Raw genomic sequence first — 13,353 nt, 5'->3', positions numbered from 1 at the left:
ATCCCTTATATACATACCAGATGGCCACTGCTAATCAGATTTCGAATGTTAAAACCCTTTTTCTAATGTCTGACGTCTCAACAACAAACAGGAGTTTCATTAGCTTCACATGTGCTTTTAATGTCGCACACTTTCCTGAAAGTCTTACTAATGTTGTAACAGGGAAAATGTTGGAAGGTATAATAAATTTATGAGAAATTATAAAGAAACACACTCCCTTCCTAATGAGAGATATAATGTAACAAATATTGAGAAAGGTTCTAATGATGTTGGATTGTCAAGTAAGCCAAGTTTCCGCCACACATTACAACTTGTGACCATGAAGCTCTAGACTGCCAATGAGCTGTAGTTGACCTACACATTTTAACTACTTGTTTCTTGCATGTTGAAAGTTAATGTCTATAAAAATGATTCAAATATGCTTCAAAGAAACTTCTACATACTGTATTTGTTGAGAGGCTTTTTGAATAAAACAGAGAGTAGTATGCCTCTATACTGTTAACAAATAAAGAAAATCTTTTCAAAAACAATGCAAATGCCATCCATCCCTATTATCTCGTTTACATTGTTTTTGAAGGATTGATATTAGCCATCCCTACATTTACTTCCTTTTTGAAAAGCTTTTCTTTACTTGTTTTCATTGTATTTAGAACTTGGTTATAAGCACAACTTTCCTATGTCTACTGAAACAATGCAATAAAAAACAAGCAGGGTACAACTGTAATATCTATTGTTTATCTATTATTGACTGATACTTCCTGTTTCACCCTATACTTAAACGTTTTAAAAAAACACCAAATTTCTGTACTAAAGCTAAATAGAAGGCATAATGATAACATTGTTTACACTAGAATTATGTTGTTGTTTTTTATTACTACTAGTTATTAATAATACTTACACAAGCGGATATTCCATTTAAAACTATGTCATCTCAGTGAAATTGGTTCACACCATTTTATTATTTTGGTTTTGGAGTTAACATGTAATAAAAAAGAAGAACAAGAAATTCAAACTTTTTTTGCTATGATATTTACAGACATTCACAGAACTTTTGACTCAGTCATTACATAGATATTGTTATAAAACAAAATACTGGATAGTGTTGTAAAGTTCTGATGACCTATTGAGAAGAAATTTAAAAATACAATTTTGGTGAACAATCCGAGCTATCAGTACATAGGCAGTGCTACTGCTTGCCTGATATCATCACTAACCACAACAATAATCACTCATTTTTACTATGGACATAGTTAAGTTGCTAAGCCATTTGAGAAATTACATACACATTAGCTACACTAACTTAATAATTCCAAAACGTATCCCATCAGTAATGGCTGGAGATGCCTTGAATGGGTAATGAAGAAAAACTTTAATATAAGTTTAACATAACAGCAAATGTACAACGTCATTACCCATTCAAGCCATCTCCAGCCATTATTAGTCTCAAAGTGGGTTCCTCGTCATCGAATTATCCCATCTGTGGTTATTATTCATTGCTATCTGTGGAAAAATAACACAGGCTACCTTGGGCTGGGAAAAATGAAGGAATTATTGAGAGAAGGGTTTGAAATTAGATACACTAAAATACAAAGCAACTGAAATAAAATAAAAAATTGGTACTTTATTAATGAAAATGTGTCATTTGTTTACCAGATTTCAAAATTTTTTAAGACATCAATATCATTTTCATGATTATATATATATATATAAGTAATTTATCAAACAAATTTCAAATAATTTCATATAACAATGTACCTACCAAGCCAAGTTGTTCATATACTTCTGCCTCACTACAAGCATGGTCAACAAGATACTGAATATTATTACTATGTTTAGGAGTCCCTGTAAACAAGAAAAATAACATTTGATTATCTTGTATAATGTGTTACAAGATTTTGTGTGAATTATGCATTAAAGTATCCTTGTGATGCTCAAATCATTCATTATATAATACAGCAAGAGACTGGGTTACCAAGAAAATCTGTGAATTTCCCAAGTTTTATTATGTTAGCCCCTTCCATATCAGGGTTTTTTTTTAAATCAGCTATAAAAAAGTCAGATTTATCATTTCACTTTTTGTATACTTATATATTAATGAAAAAAAAACTACTTTATGATCTATTATATTTCTGCATAAAATACACTTGATAAATAAATGTTATATATATATATATAACATAATATGTATGTAAAATTTATATATTAGTTCAATTAAACTAAAGTAAAGAATAGAAATGCTTTTCTCCAGTGTTTATGATACGTAAGTCAGAATAAATCAAACAGAAATCAGCATAAGTAATATTTTAAATGCCAGCTAGCTAGCAAGAACTGATTGTAATACATGATAAAATGTCAATAAATTTGGACAAATAATTACAAATACAGTGATATATTTTATTTACTCAAATTTACTTGGTCAAATATGTTTTGAAACATCTTTTTTGTTACCTCAAGCTTCAAATTCAGCAACTGGCAACAGCTAACTGCTAGTGTTGTCATTCTATATTGATATGCCACCAAATTCAATTTTATCTAACAATTACTGGTCAAAATAACTGTATAACTGATAATGAAGTATTTATTTCTAACTAAAATTTCCATGTATAATTAATTTTTAGTCTTATTTTTAGAAGAGTTATATTTCAGTTAAATATCGTACATACAATAGTATTATCAATGTAGGTAAAGCCTGTGAACACAGTTCCTCACTGAACTATTATTTTATTTTCCATGCATATAACAACATATATTTAGCAAACTAATGCTGCTTTAATAACTAATATAGCTTAGCATGTAACTTAATTACTCAGAATTTATCACATTTTCAAAAACCTGTCTAAACTGAAAAGAAACACTTAGTAGGCATCACCAAATATTTAGCATGCTGCTTTAGTAACTAATAATTTCAGCAATATAAGCCTTGAAGTTTACTGCAGACAATACAGAAAACAATGGTTGTAATACAGTTATGAACCTGGGCTATCAATGTTTCTTCAGCCTTATTTTACAAAAATACAAATTATATCAGTTATCACTGTTATATAAGCCTATCAATTTGCAAACATACTTACTTTCAGTTAACCATAAAGAATTGCAACTTTTTGTGCAAATACAATTATCTAAGTATGGGCTTGGGTTATGAATATAAGTGTGAAAAATATCCTAATTTATGTTATTTGCCTCTAGCAAATAATGCAAACCATTTGCATATGAATAAGGAGTTATGTCATAGTGGTACTGCATATCTTTATAAGGTACAGAAAATATTTTTAGCTTTGAAATAGTATTGGATATTTAGAAAATTAGTCTGCTAAATTTAATATTTTGTTACATTTATTGTTGATATTTCATAGAATAAATATTTTTTGATCACTAAAATTATATATTTCAATTCACTTCAACCTGTAACATTTTTTCTAACACGTCTGGTTAAAAATGCTTCACTTAACTAAATAAGAGGTAGTAAACATAAGCCAATAATATCATCTCACTTTTTAATGTTTAAGTAACACTTTCAAGTCTTCTGCAAACAGTCATGAAGCTCAATGTCTTAATCACAGCAAACTTTGTTGAATAACACCTGAAAATAACATTCCAAACTGTTCTCTTAAAATGCAGAAGCCCAAATCATTTGGACTTTTTAAAAAAAACTGTATAGTTTTAAAAAAGAACCTCCAAATATTCACTTTATACAACTGGAATCCACCTTACCCTTTTGTTGCTGATATTCTTACAGTCTGGAAACAACTAGTGATTAATCCGCCTTACTCGTTTGTTGCTGATATTCTTTCCAGTCTGGAAACAACTAGTGATTAAGCCACCTTACCCCTTTTATTGCTTATATTCTTTACAGTCTGGAAACATCTAGTGGTTAATCCACCTTACCCATTTTGTTGCTGATATTCTTTACAGTCTGGAAACATCTAGTGGTTAATCCACCTTACCCATTTTGTTGCTGATATTCTTTACAGTCTGGAAACATCTAGTGGTTAATCCACCTTACCTTTTGTTGCTGATATTCTTTACAGTCTGGAAACATCTAGTGGTTAATCCACCTTACTCTTTTGTTGCTGATATTCTTTACAGTCTGGAAACAACTAGTGTTTAATCCACCTTACCCTTTTGTTGCTGATATTCTTTACAGTCTGAAAACATCTAGTGGTTAATCCACCTTACCCTTTTGTTGCTGATATTCTTTACAGTCTGGAAACATCTAGTGGTTAATCCACCTTACCCTTTTGTTGCTGATATTCTTTACAGTTTCAGGTTTTATTGATTTGTTAGAGTTTCTGCCTTGTTTACTTTATCTATGTTGTTCCTAGTTTGTTTGAAATATTGATGTATTTTTGAACATTAATATTTCTAAGTTTCTTGATAATAATTAAATGTTTTGAAGAGCCAAGATGTTATCCTTTCCAAAACAGTTTGACAGTGCTTATGAATGTACAAAAACATGGAAGGTGAATTTTAATTCTGTGTTGTGTAAATTTCTACATTTAATATATGGAAATTTCACAAGTATTTAGAGGTGTTCTTGTGTGAGAAGAACATTGATTCTGTTAGAAAAATCCTGAAGCACTCTGCAGCATGTTTTACCATGGCAAAAAGAAAAAAAACTTAATTCTTGGTTATACAGTAGAAAATCTTTACTTTAGAAATAAAACTATTATTTTAGCTTTGTACAACACATGGTGAGGCCAATTTTCAATATTCTGTACGGTTTTGGGCCCCTTACCATTCAAGGAATACCAGCATGTTGCAATAAGTGAATAAATAGTGTATAAGAATGATTTCTTGGTTAAGTCATGAGAACAAGCAAAAATTAGTTTGGAATTTCTTTTCTTTTGGTGCAAAAGAACTGGACTAGGGAGAGGACTTAATTAAGTTTTTAGTGGTTCAGACATTCTTCTGCATTCTCTGAATAAAAAGGATCTTGGTAGATAAATCATTCAAGCCATGAAAGCAGTGCTCAGTTTCTGTTAGAAAAGCCAACATAATTTTATCGATTGTCTTATAAACAATGATTTTAAGTAAAAAGAGAAAATTATCTCTTTATATCACTAGTTATGCCTACTTGGAATACTGTGTATAGTTTTGATCTCCTTATCTTAGAATTGGAAAGGTTTCTGTTAGAGGAAGACTACTAGGATGAATCCAAGGAGGGTTGAATTGACTTACATGGATAGGTTAAAATATCTTAACCTATTCTTCTCTTAAGAAAAGAGAAGCAAGACATGATGTTACTCAACTTACAAGTCGATAAATAAGTCAAAAACCTCTTATTTCCTTGCTATATTCTAAAGATAGCTGAGAGGACAGAAGTTTCAGATTTTGTAAAGACAAGATAGGCTCTAGTTAAGATGGTTATGTTTTTCTAACAGGTAATGGCTTTACAGAATGAACTGCTGTCTACATTAGTGGAGGCCAGCAGTTTACAGGAGTATAAGATGGGAATCAATAATTCCCCTAAACCAATAACGGCTGGGTTTTTTTTTTTTGTTATGAACGGGTGTGCAACTGCAAGAAGCAGTTTTGAAAGATCAAATGGTTCTTTGTTGTCGCTGTGTTATGTATTATATTTATATTACTAAAATTATTTTAAAAGTTTATGTATTTATGCAGTTAGTTAAAAACAACTCCCATTGTCTCATACATATATGATATAGATATACATAGATGATCTACTTTGATGATGGTCACGAAATCTGAAGCACAAAAACTTTATTGCTATGAGTATAACACGTTTTCACACAACGTCGCAAGTACTCCACACTTGTTTACGTGAGTGAAGAAAATTCGTTATTTATCGTTCTTCCCAACGAAACAAAATTTGGGGGCTTAACACAGAATTTATTCTATTATATTCTTAAAAATATGTAAGATAAATACTCTGTCTCGCTTGTTTATAACTAATAGAAATATAAAGTGACAAAACAGCGTCATTCCAATAGAAAAAATTAACGTCACGTGCCACTGTGTATGGTGAACCTACCGCAATCTGTGAATAATTCATGTAAATCACTTGTAATCGAGACACTGAGTATGGTGGTCGTGAAAACAATACTAATTTTTATTGACGGAAATAAAAATTATAAGTAATAACAACAGCAATGTTGATAATGTAATAATAAATGGATGATATAACGTAGGCCTAACCTTGTACCAGTTATTATAATATAACTTATAAGTGGGATTAATTTCTGAAGTTGTTAATAAACCAAATAATATTAATAGAAAATACTATTTACTTATGTGCAATACATTAGTATAATACTAATAATAATGTATTGTACATACCAGGAAGTGGTTTAACATGTATCATTCCAATAACAGCGTATAAGTCCCTGTTAAATAATTTCTTAAAACAATTCATTTTCCAGCACATTGACTTTACACCGTGTTGTGTAAACTAAGTAACTCGTTTTTAAAGTTAAATTTTCAGTATTCTACCACCTACTAATAAATACATCAACATATCAAATTATTAAATTTAAACACATGTAATGCTAGATCAAGGAGTTCTATACCCTAACATTATAAATTAGTTTTAAAATTTGCTGGATATGTCTGTTTCAACATATCAATGTCACATATGAATTAGGTGTTTTGTTGCTAACATTTCTATACCGTTGTAAATCTTGTACATTTTATAACGATATGATAACAGACGAACAATAATGTGTCGTACGATAAATTGTAGTTTGACAGGTAATATGGGTAACAGAAACTTCTTATTAGTCAACACAAATATATACAGGCATAAAACATTTCAATCTTTTTTCTAGGTTATTTTAAGGTAAGGAATTATGTTTGTTTCATTGATGTTTTATTAATAATCTTTTGATTTAAGTTCCGTATATACCATTCGTCCGTCAAGGCTGTAACTCGTAATTAACTGCACTCCGACCGATCTGACTTTGAGAAAAAATAAAAAGTTATTAAGCTACCTACATATTGTTTGAGGCTCATAACACGGATAGAGAATTAAGAAATGTACTATAAACAGGAAAACTACGTTTCTGTTTAATTAAACACTTAAATCTTCCCTTTAGTTTATTGTTCAGAAATTTATCGATTCCCTTTCTAAATTTTTGTGAATGATAAAGTGCCGATGTGCTACGAAGTCTCATGGCTATTCAAATTTCATCCGGGTAGTAAATATGCCCATGCCTATGACGTAGACGAGACAACCGTCCAAATTCTATCCGCATAACCTTATTCTAGCCGTATATTGCGTGTCTTAAACAATATATTTTAGGTAATACTGGGTTCTTTTTTTCGTTATTATATGAAATTATAATTGTTTATATCATTTTGTGAAGGTAATTTTATTTGAGTACTTGTTTTAATTCATAAATAATATTGGTTCTGTCATTCTGTATCAACTAACAAACACACACCATGCGGGTCACTGATATTTCTCGCAAAGTTAGTGTTAACCGTGATTCCGAAATGGTATTACTTCATCTCACACAAACCTATCTCGACCTTCTTTTGTCTTCTAAGTATTGCTAAAACTTTCAAAAGCTCACCAGTCTTTTATACCCCTATATTTCTTGCATCATTGCAGTAACATATGCTGATCATGTGACTGCTCTCCATCAACTATAGTGCGCCCTCTATACAATCTTCACTTTCGAGAATTGGTATAGATAAATCAGAAACACCGGTAAATCAGTGGGGAGGAATGGTGGGAAGTGTGTGATAGGAGAAAAGTACCTATTGGAAATACATTTTCAGTGTTAGAAAATGTTAACTTCCGAAACGGTACTACCTCCACTCACACAAAACTAAAATTCCACATTGTAAGAGTAGAGGGGTCGGTGAAAGCACAAAAAAAAAACAGTCAGACAAGCGAAGAGCAACCGCCAAGTAAAAATTAGGTGTGCTGCAAGTAAAATAAAAGGCACCTACAGGGTATAGCACTACTTCTGGAACAAGTATACTCTTCGCCCAATAAAGTAAAAGGAAGACATATGACAGAATCGAATAGAATACATGGCTAGGGCTACAGGACCGTATATGAATAGGCCAATTGCAGTCCACCCAGGCAGAAAACATCAAGGGGAAGCGTATTATGCCAAGTGCAGTTCAAAGACAAAAACAACATGGGAGGACCTTGCATAAGTATGTAAGATTAACAAGTGTGGTCCACCCGGGCAAAAACATCTAGGGAAGTGCCTTGGATTGATATCAAGATAGCCAAGTGTGGTCAGCCTGGGCAAAACATCTTAAGTATAAACACCTTGGTATATGTTAGAGTATGTCAAGTGTGATCCAACTGGGCAGAAAACATCCAACGGAAGTGCCTTGCATATTATTTTCTGTTTTATATTTTGTACACAAGAGATGTTGAGATCAACAAGTTTGGTCTGCCCAGGCAAAAAAACATTTGGGAGAAGTGCCAAGTGCAGTCCATCTGGAAAGAAAACATCTAGTGGAAGCACCTTACATAAATAGTGGAAGTCGTGATCAACAAGAGCCTTGTATTGATAATATAATAATAATAGTGTATAATATGAAGTATATAGACCTCTTCTCACTGAGTGGGTACATATGACAATGAGATTGTTTTATCGTAAAAATCCCACTCGTGAAGAAACCTCCATGATCCACCACTTCAGCGACTGGGAACTGGAAGAGGCTCCACTAGAAAAAGAGGGGGGAATACGCGTTTGGGGGTCTGGAGAAACGACCCACCAGAGACAGTGCAATGGGTGTCTGTGTTTTCCTGTTTAAAACAGAAAGACCGAGATTGTAAGAATCACAGGTCAGTAGGGATGGGCAAAAATCCCCATTGCTTTACTCATGCAGTTCCTGAGTGACAGCCCTCATTGTATATATAGATAGATAGATAGACAGATACTATTTATAAAATGTGATATATAGATATACCACCAAATAAGTGGCCAGTGATCTTAGAGAAAACACCCCAATCACCACAGTGAGCATTATAAAAGTATACAGATATAGTGCTAAGATATAAAATTTAGCATACCTGACCAAGCAACTTCTGCCACCAGGTGTTATCCTGAAATATGATGTATAACAATGAAATAAAGTGCAAAAAATAATATGATGACTTACCCCAGTCAAAGGTGAACAGACATGTGTAGAATCGCCACAGGAGGAAAAAAGATACATGCCTGAGGAAGATAGAGTTATGCTATGCATAGAAAGAATGACGAATGTCTTGGGAGTTGTCCACATTCTGGTCTGAACGACCTTCTCCACAAAATGACAGTGTTGAGCAGCTAAAGAGTGAGTGAGATGACGAATTTGGTGAGAAGAAACAATATGTAGAGAGTGACTTGCTAGGGACACGTTAAAATATGCCAGTCAGATGAATTGACAAATCCAACCAGTGAGCATAATAGATGAAAAGATTATAGGAAACAGAGAAATTCCATGGAACAAAGAGACAAGAATGACAACCACGAGAGGAGGTAGTATTGGCCATATAACATAGCAGGTAATGAACTGGATAAAGTAGATGATAAAGATCTGAACTGGAGAACAGGTGGTAGAAGGAAGGTAAGGAAATGGGTGAAAAGGAATGCTCGATCCAGGTAATTAATATCATATGAGGAATGTTAAAGGATGGCATAAAAATTAGAATGACGATGGCCACATGCCAGGAGGGGAGGATTTAGGTCCTAAGAGAAAAAAAGGAACAAATTGCAATAGGTTCAAAGGGAGAACCAGACAGGGCATGAAGAACAACACTGAGATCCCAGCCCAGCAGAACAAAGGAACATATTGGATGGACCAGAGGAAAGAAAATAGAAAACTCAGGGAAGATTAAACATTCTGGAAGTGAGCATGGAGGGTGTTGAACAGGGCAGCTCTATAAAGAGCAACAGTTGAAACAGAGAAACCTGGAAGAAACAACCAGATGAAGAACATGGACAGTTGAGGAACAGAAGTACAGAAGGGTCAGAACCCATGGGAAATAGACTAAAGACAGAAGCAAGATCTTTGCCTCTGGTACATAGAAAAAGATGAAGGCAAATGGTACAGCCAAGGGAAAATGCAACACGAAGGCATGGGACTGGACAAAAGTCACACAGAAAGATGAAATGTGGTGACATCAGGATGAAAAACGTCAGATCAAGGTTGACAGAGGAGCAAACAGGACAGAGAAAAGGACAGGGTCTGTTGCTCCAGTAAGGATCAGAGCAGAGGGAACTATGCTGGAGTCAGCCAATCTGGAACAACCAACAGAGCACTACAAGGATAATGTCTGGATAAGGTAAAAATGCCAGAAGAGGAGTCAGATTGGAGGGTAGGCATATAGGGATGAACCCCTGAGCTGAGGCACGTAACCAGACAAAAGTCACTCGGAAAAATGGAGTGTGGTGATGTTGGGATGAAAACAAAGTCAGATCACGGTTGAGTGAGAAGTGGACAGGAGAGAGAAAAAAGGGCATGGTTTGATGCTCCAGTAAGGGCCAGAGCAGAGAGAAACACGCCTGATCAACCAATTTGGAAGAACCAGTAAAACACAATTAGAAGAGTTGTTGATAAGGGAAATGATCCAGAAGTTGAGTGAGATTGGAGGGTAGGCATATAGGTGAAGACCCCTCCAACCTTGACTGAAAGTATTCATCCCAGAGCTGAGGGGTGAGGAACTGAAGACCCAAAAAGAAGAAAGTTTGACACACATAAACTCATAAATATACGCAGTGTTCTCCATTGAGAACAAACCCACAGAAAAACGTGATGATGAAGAGATAACACTGTGGATAACCTGGTTGGAGCGTGATAAGAGATTGGCCACAAGATTCAGAACTTGGTGAACATTACATGGGAGAATAGTCACGTCGTAGTCATGAGCCTAGTACACGAAATCTAGAGTATGAACAGACCAAGATCTCTACACCCTGGCTTGGTGAGAAATATTACAATAACGGAAATGTCAGAATGAACCATAACCCCCCTCCCCTGCAGAAATGAGAGGAAAGGACACAGAGGATGAACCACCAAACGTTCCAGGATGTGGATATGGAGAGTAGCCTCCTTAACTAACCCATCAACCCAAAAACTCTGGGGAGTAAAAGAAAATGGGATGGTCCAAGGGATCATGAGGGAAGATCCACTGGTCGACAAGCATCCAAGAAAGGGAATGCACCTGTGCCTGAACCAAGGGAATGAACCCTTCCAAGGAAGACCACATCCCCGAAAAATAGAGAACATCACATACCAAAGAGAAGGAGAAAGTATGGTGAATGTGATTGCCCACTTGATATCCTGGAGCTGAAGTAGAGAAGGCTAAGCTTAACCATGAAATGAAGTGAAGATAATCCTCAAATGAAAAACACGCTGCAAGGGGATAGAAAAGGACTTCTCCACCCAGAAAAGGAACCCCACCCGAGAAGCTTCTTGAAGAAGGAAGCAGGTGTTAGTGACTGACTGAGCACAGGAAGAGGCGAGCATAAGCCCAGCAAGTGAAGATGATGTGAAATAGAACATACCACTCCACAAAACACAAATAGAGCTGAATAAGGACAGACTGGGAGCACCCACAATTGGAAGGCAAAATCCACATAGAGGAACTGAAGAAAAAAAATTTGTTGCTGGGGAAAGACCAGTGAAGGGACTGTAAACTCCCGGGTATTTGGAGACAAAAATCTGGTTGAGTAGGCACCACCCGTTTGATGGCTCATTTGTATAGTAGGACTCGAACAGACTAGGCAAGATGACTGGCCAAGGTATGATCCCAAGGATGAGTGAAGGAGATTTGGAAAGTGGGTAGAGAGAGATCCCATATAAAGAACGAAACTGTCACAAAGTGTAACCAAAAATACACATAAACAAAATAATTTAAAGAAAGTACTCAGAACTAACAAACATTATAAATGTGTAGAGTCTACAAAGTGCATAAAAATAACAAACCTGCAAAGCTATGAAAATCTACCTAAGACAGAAAACAAGAAGTAACACCTAAAGTAAATAAAAACCACTAAAGGGACTGATAAGATAAAATACCTTTAAATATAAAACTTATAAGTCCACTCAAAGAAGCTATAAGACAAAGATCACAAAAATGAAACCTACCCTAAATAACATGAGAATATAACAAAAACAGTGTGACTCGAAACCTATCCCCAATTAGATGTGACTAGTAGTAAAGGACAAAGAACTTACTACTAAATAACGTTAGCAATGAAAAAAATTAAAGAGAGAAACAAACTCCAAACACAATTTTAAACTAAACTAACTTAGATGGTAAAATAAGTATAAAATTCTAACTTACCCAACACTAAACGGAAAAGACATGAATGACGTAAATTATCCATCCACACAAGCTTACATAAACTCACTGAACATCGGTATAACTGTATAACATATACTCACTGAAAAACTTACCAGTGATCTCCTGGGGAAAAGAAGAATACCTAACTTGAAAGAAACAATCGCCCGCCGAACTCCCCGCGAACTAAAGCCTATGTCTCCCCCAGCAGACATCGTCGACCCTGAGACTGAGGACAAAAGTTAGGACCATTGTCTAATTATGGCAGGAAATTATCAATCGCCATATTAAGTCTCCAATTCATAAGAACAAAGTTGAATTCGGGAAACAGCAACATTTCAGAAACAAACGAGTAGAAACAATGGAAATCAAACACAAGAAGTCGAAACTTAAAGTTGAAACTGATATTCTAATCTTTAACGTCGTGTAAAGTGAAGGACGATTGCTAATCTTTGAACACCCTTGGTGATTAATAATTTTTCTCTAAACTATTAACTTTACACCAAAATAACTGCCATAGACCATAGACACACTGACCTGAAAACGAAAGACTTTCGAAACGTCGTCCTCTATACTTGTGTTTCTAAAACAAGCAGTTGCCGTCCATTCAACAATTTTCATCATGAATACTCTGCCTAAACAATCTATCACAGAATTGTCCTAAGTTGTTTGGTAGAAGGTGTGGGAAACAAGTATGTTAGGTTCTATAGTGCTGCATTGATTATAATGCAGCACCTCCTTAGGAGAGATTTTGCTAAAAAAAATATACTGTAATTTGTTAAATGTAGCATTTATTTTAATTTAAATTAAATTGAAAAATCCATATTAATCATGTCAGAAACAAAAATGTGGAGACGCACAAATAATGTCAGGTAGCAACTCTGAAACTTCACCACAGAACATTATTAAAATATACAAACAATCCACACAACCAATAATCGAATATGCTAGTGCAGATGGATAAACATAGCACCAACTTTAAATTTTAATCAAAAGACAGTTACAACCAATGGCAATACAACACTCGATAGTCACTGCAGTATATAAAGTACTGTTACGTCTCCGTTAGTTAGTTAATTTTCCGTAAATTCGTTCCGACG

At 34.5% G+C, this 13,353-nt stretch overlaps 1 long non-coding RNA gene across 1 annotated transcript; it reads right to left on the bottom strand.

Annotated features, from left to right (window-relative positions):
• Positions 1–886: 886 nt before the first annotated feature.
• Positions 887–6,511, bottom strand: LOC111089505. The gene is made up of 3 exons (XR_002613764.1): positions 6,298–6,511; positions 1,760–1,842; positions 887–921 (listed from the first exon to the last, which is right to left on the bottom strand). It is a non-coding gene; the product is annotated as an uncharacterized LOC111089505 (long non-coding RNA).
• Positions 6,512–13,353: the final 6,842 nt, after the last annotated feature.

Source organism: Limulus polyphemus, unplaced genomic scaffold (assembly GCF_000517525.1).
Source record: "Limulus polyphemus unplaced genomic scaffold, Limulus_polyphemus-2.1.2 Scaffold6463, whole genome shotgun sequence".
NCBI classification, from domain to species: domain Eukaryota; kingdom Metazoa; phylum Arthropoda; class Merostomata; order Xiphosura; family Limulidae; genus Limulus; species Limulus polyphemus.
The sequence above is the reverse complement of the archived record's forward strand: the minus strand, read 5'-3'. Positions and strand labels throughout refer to the sequence as shown.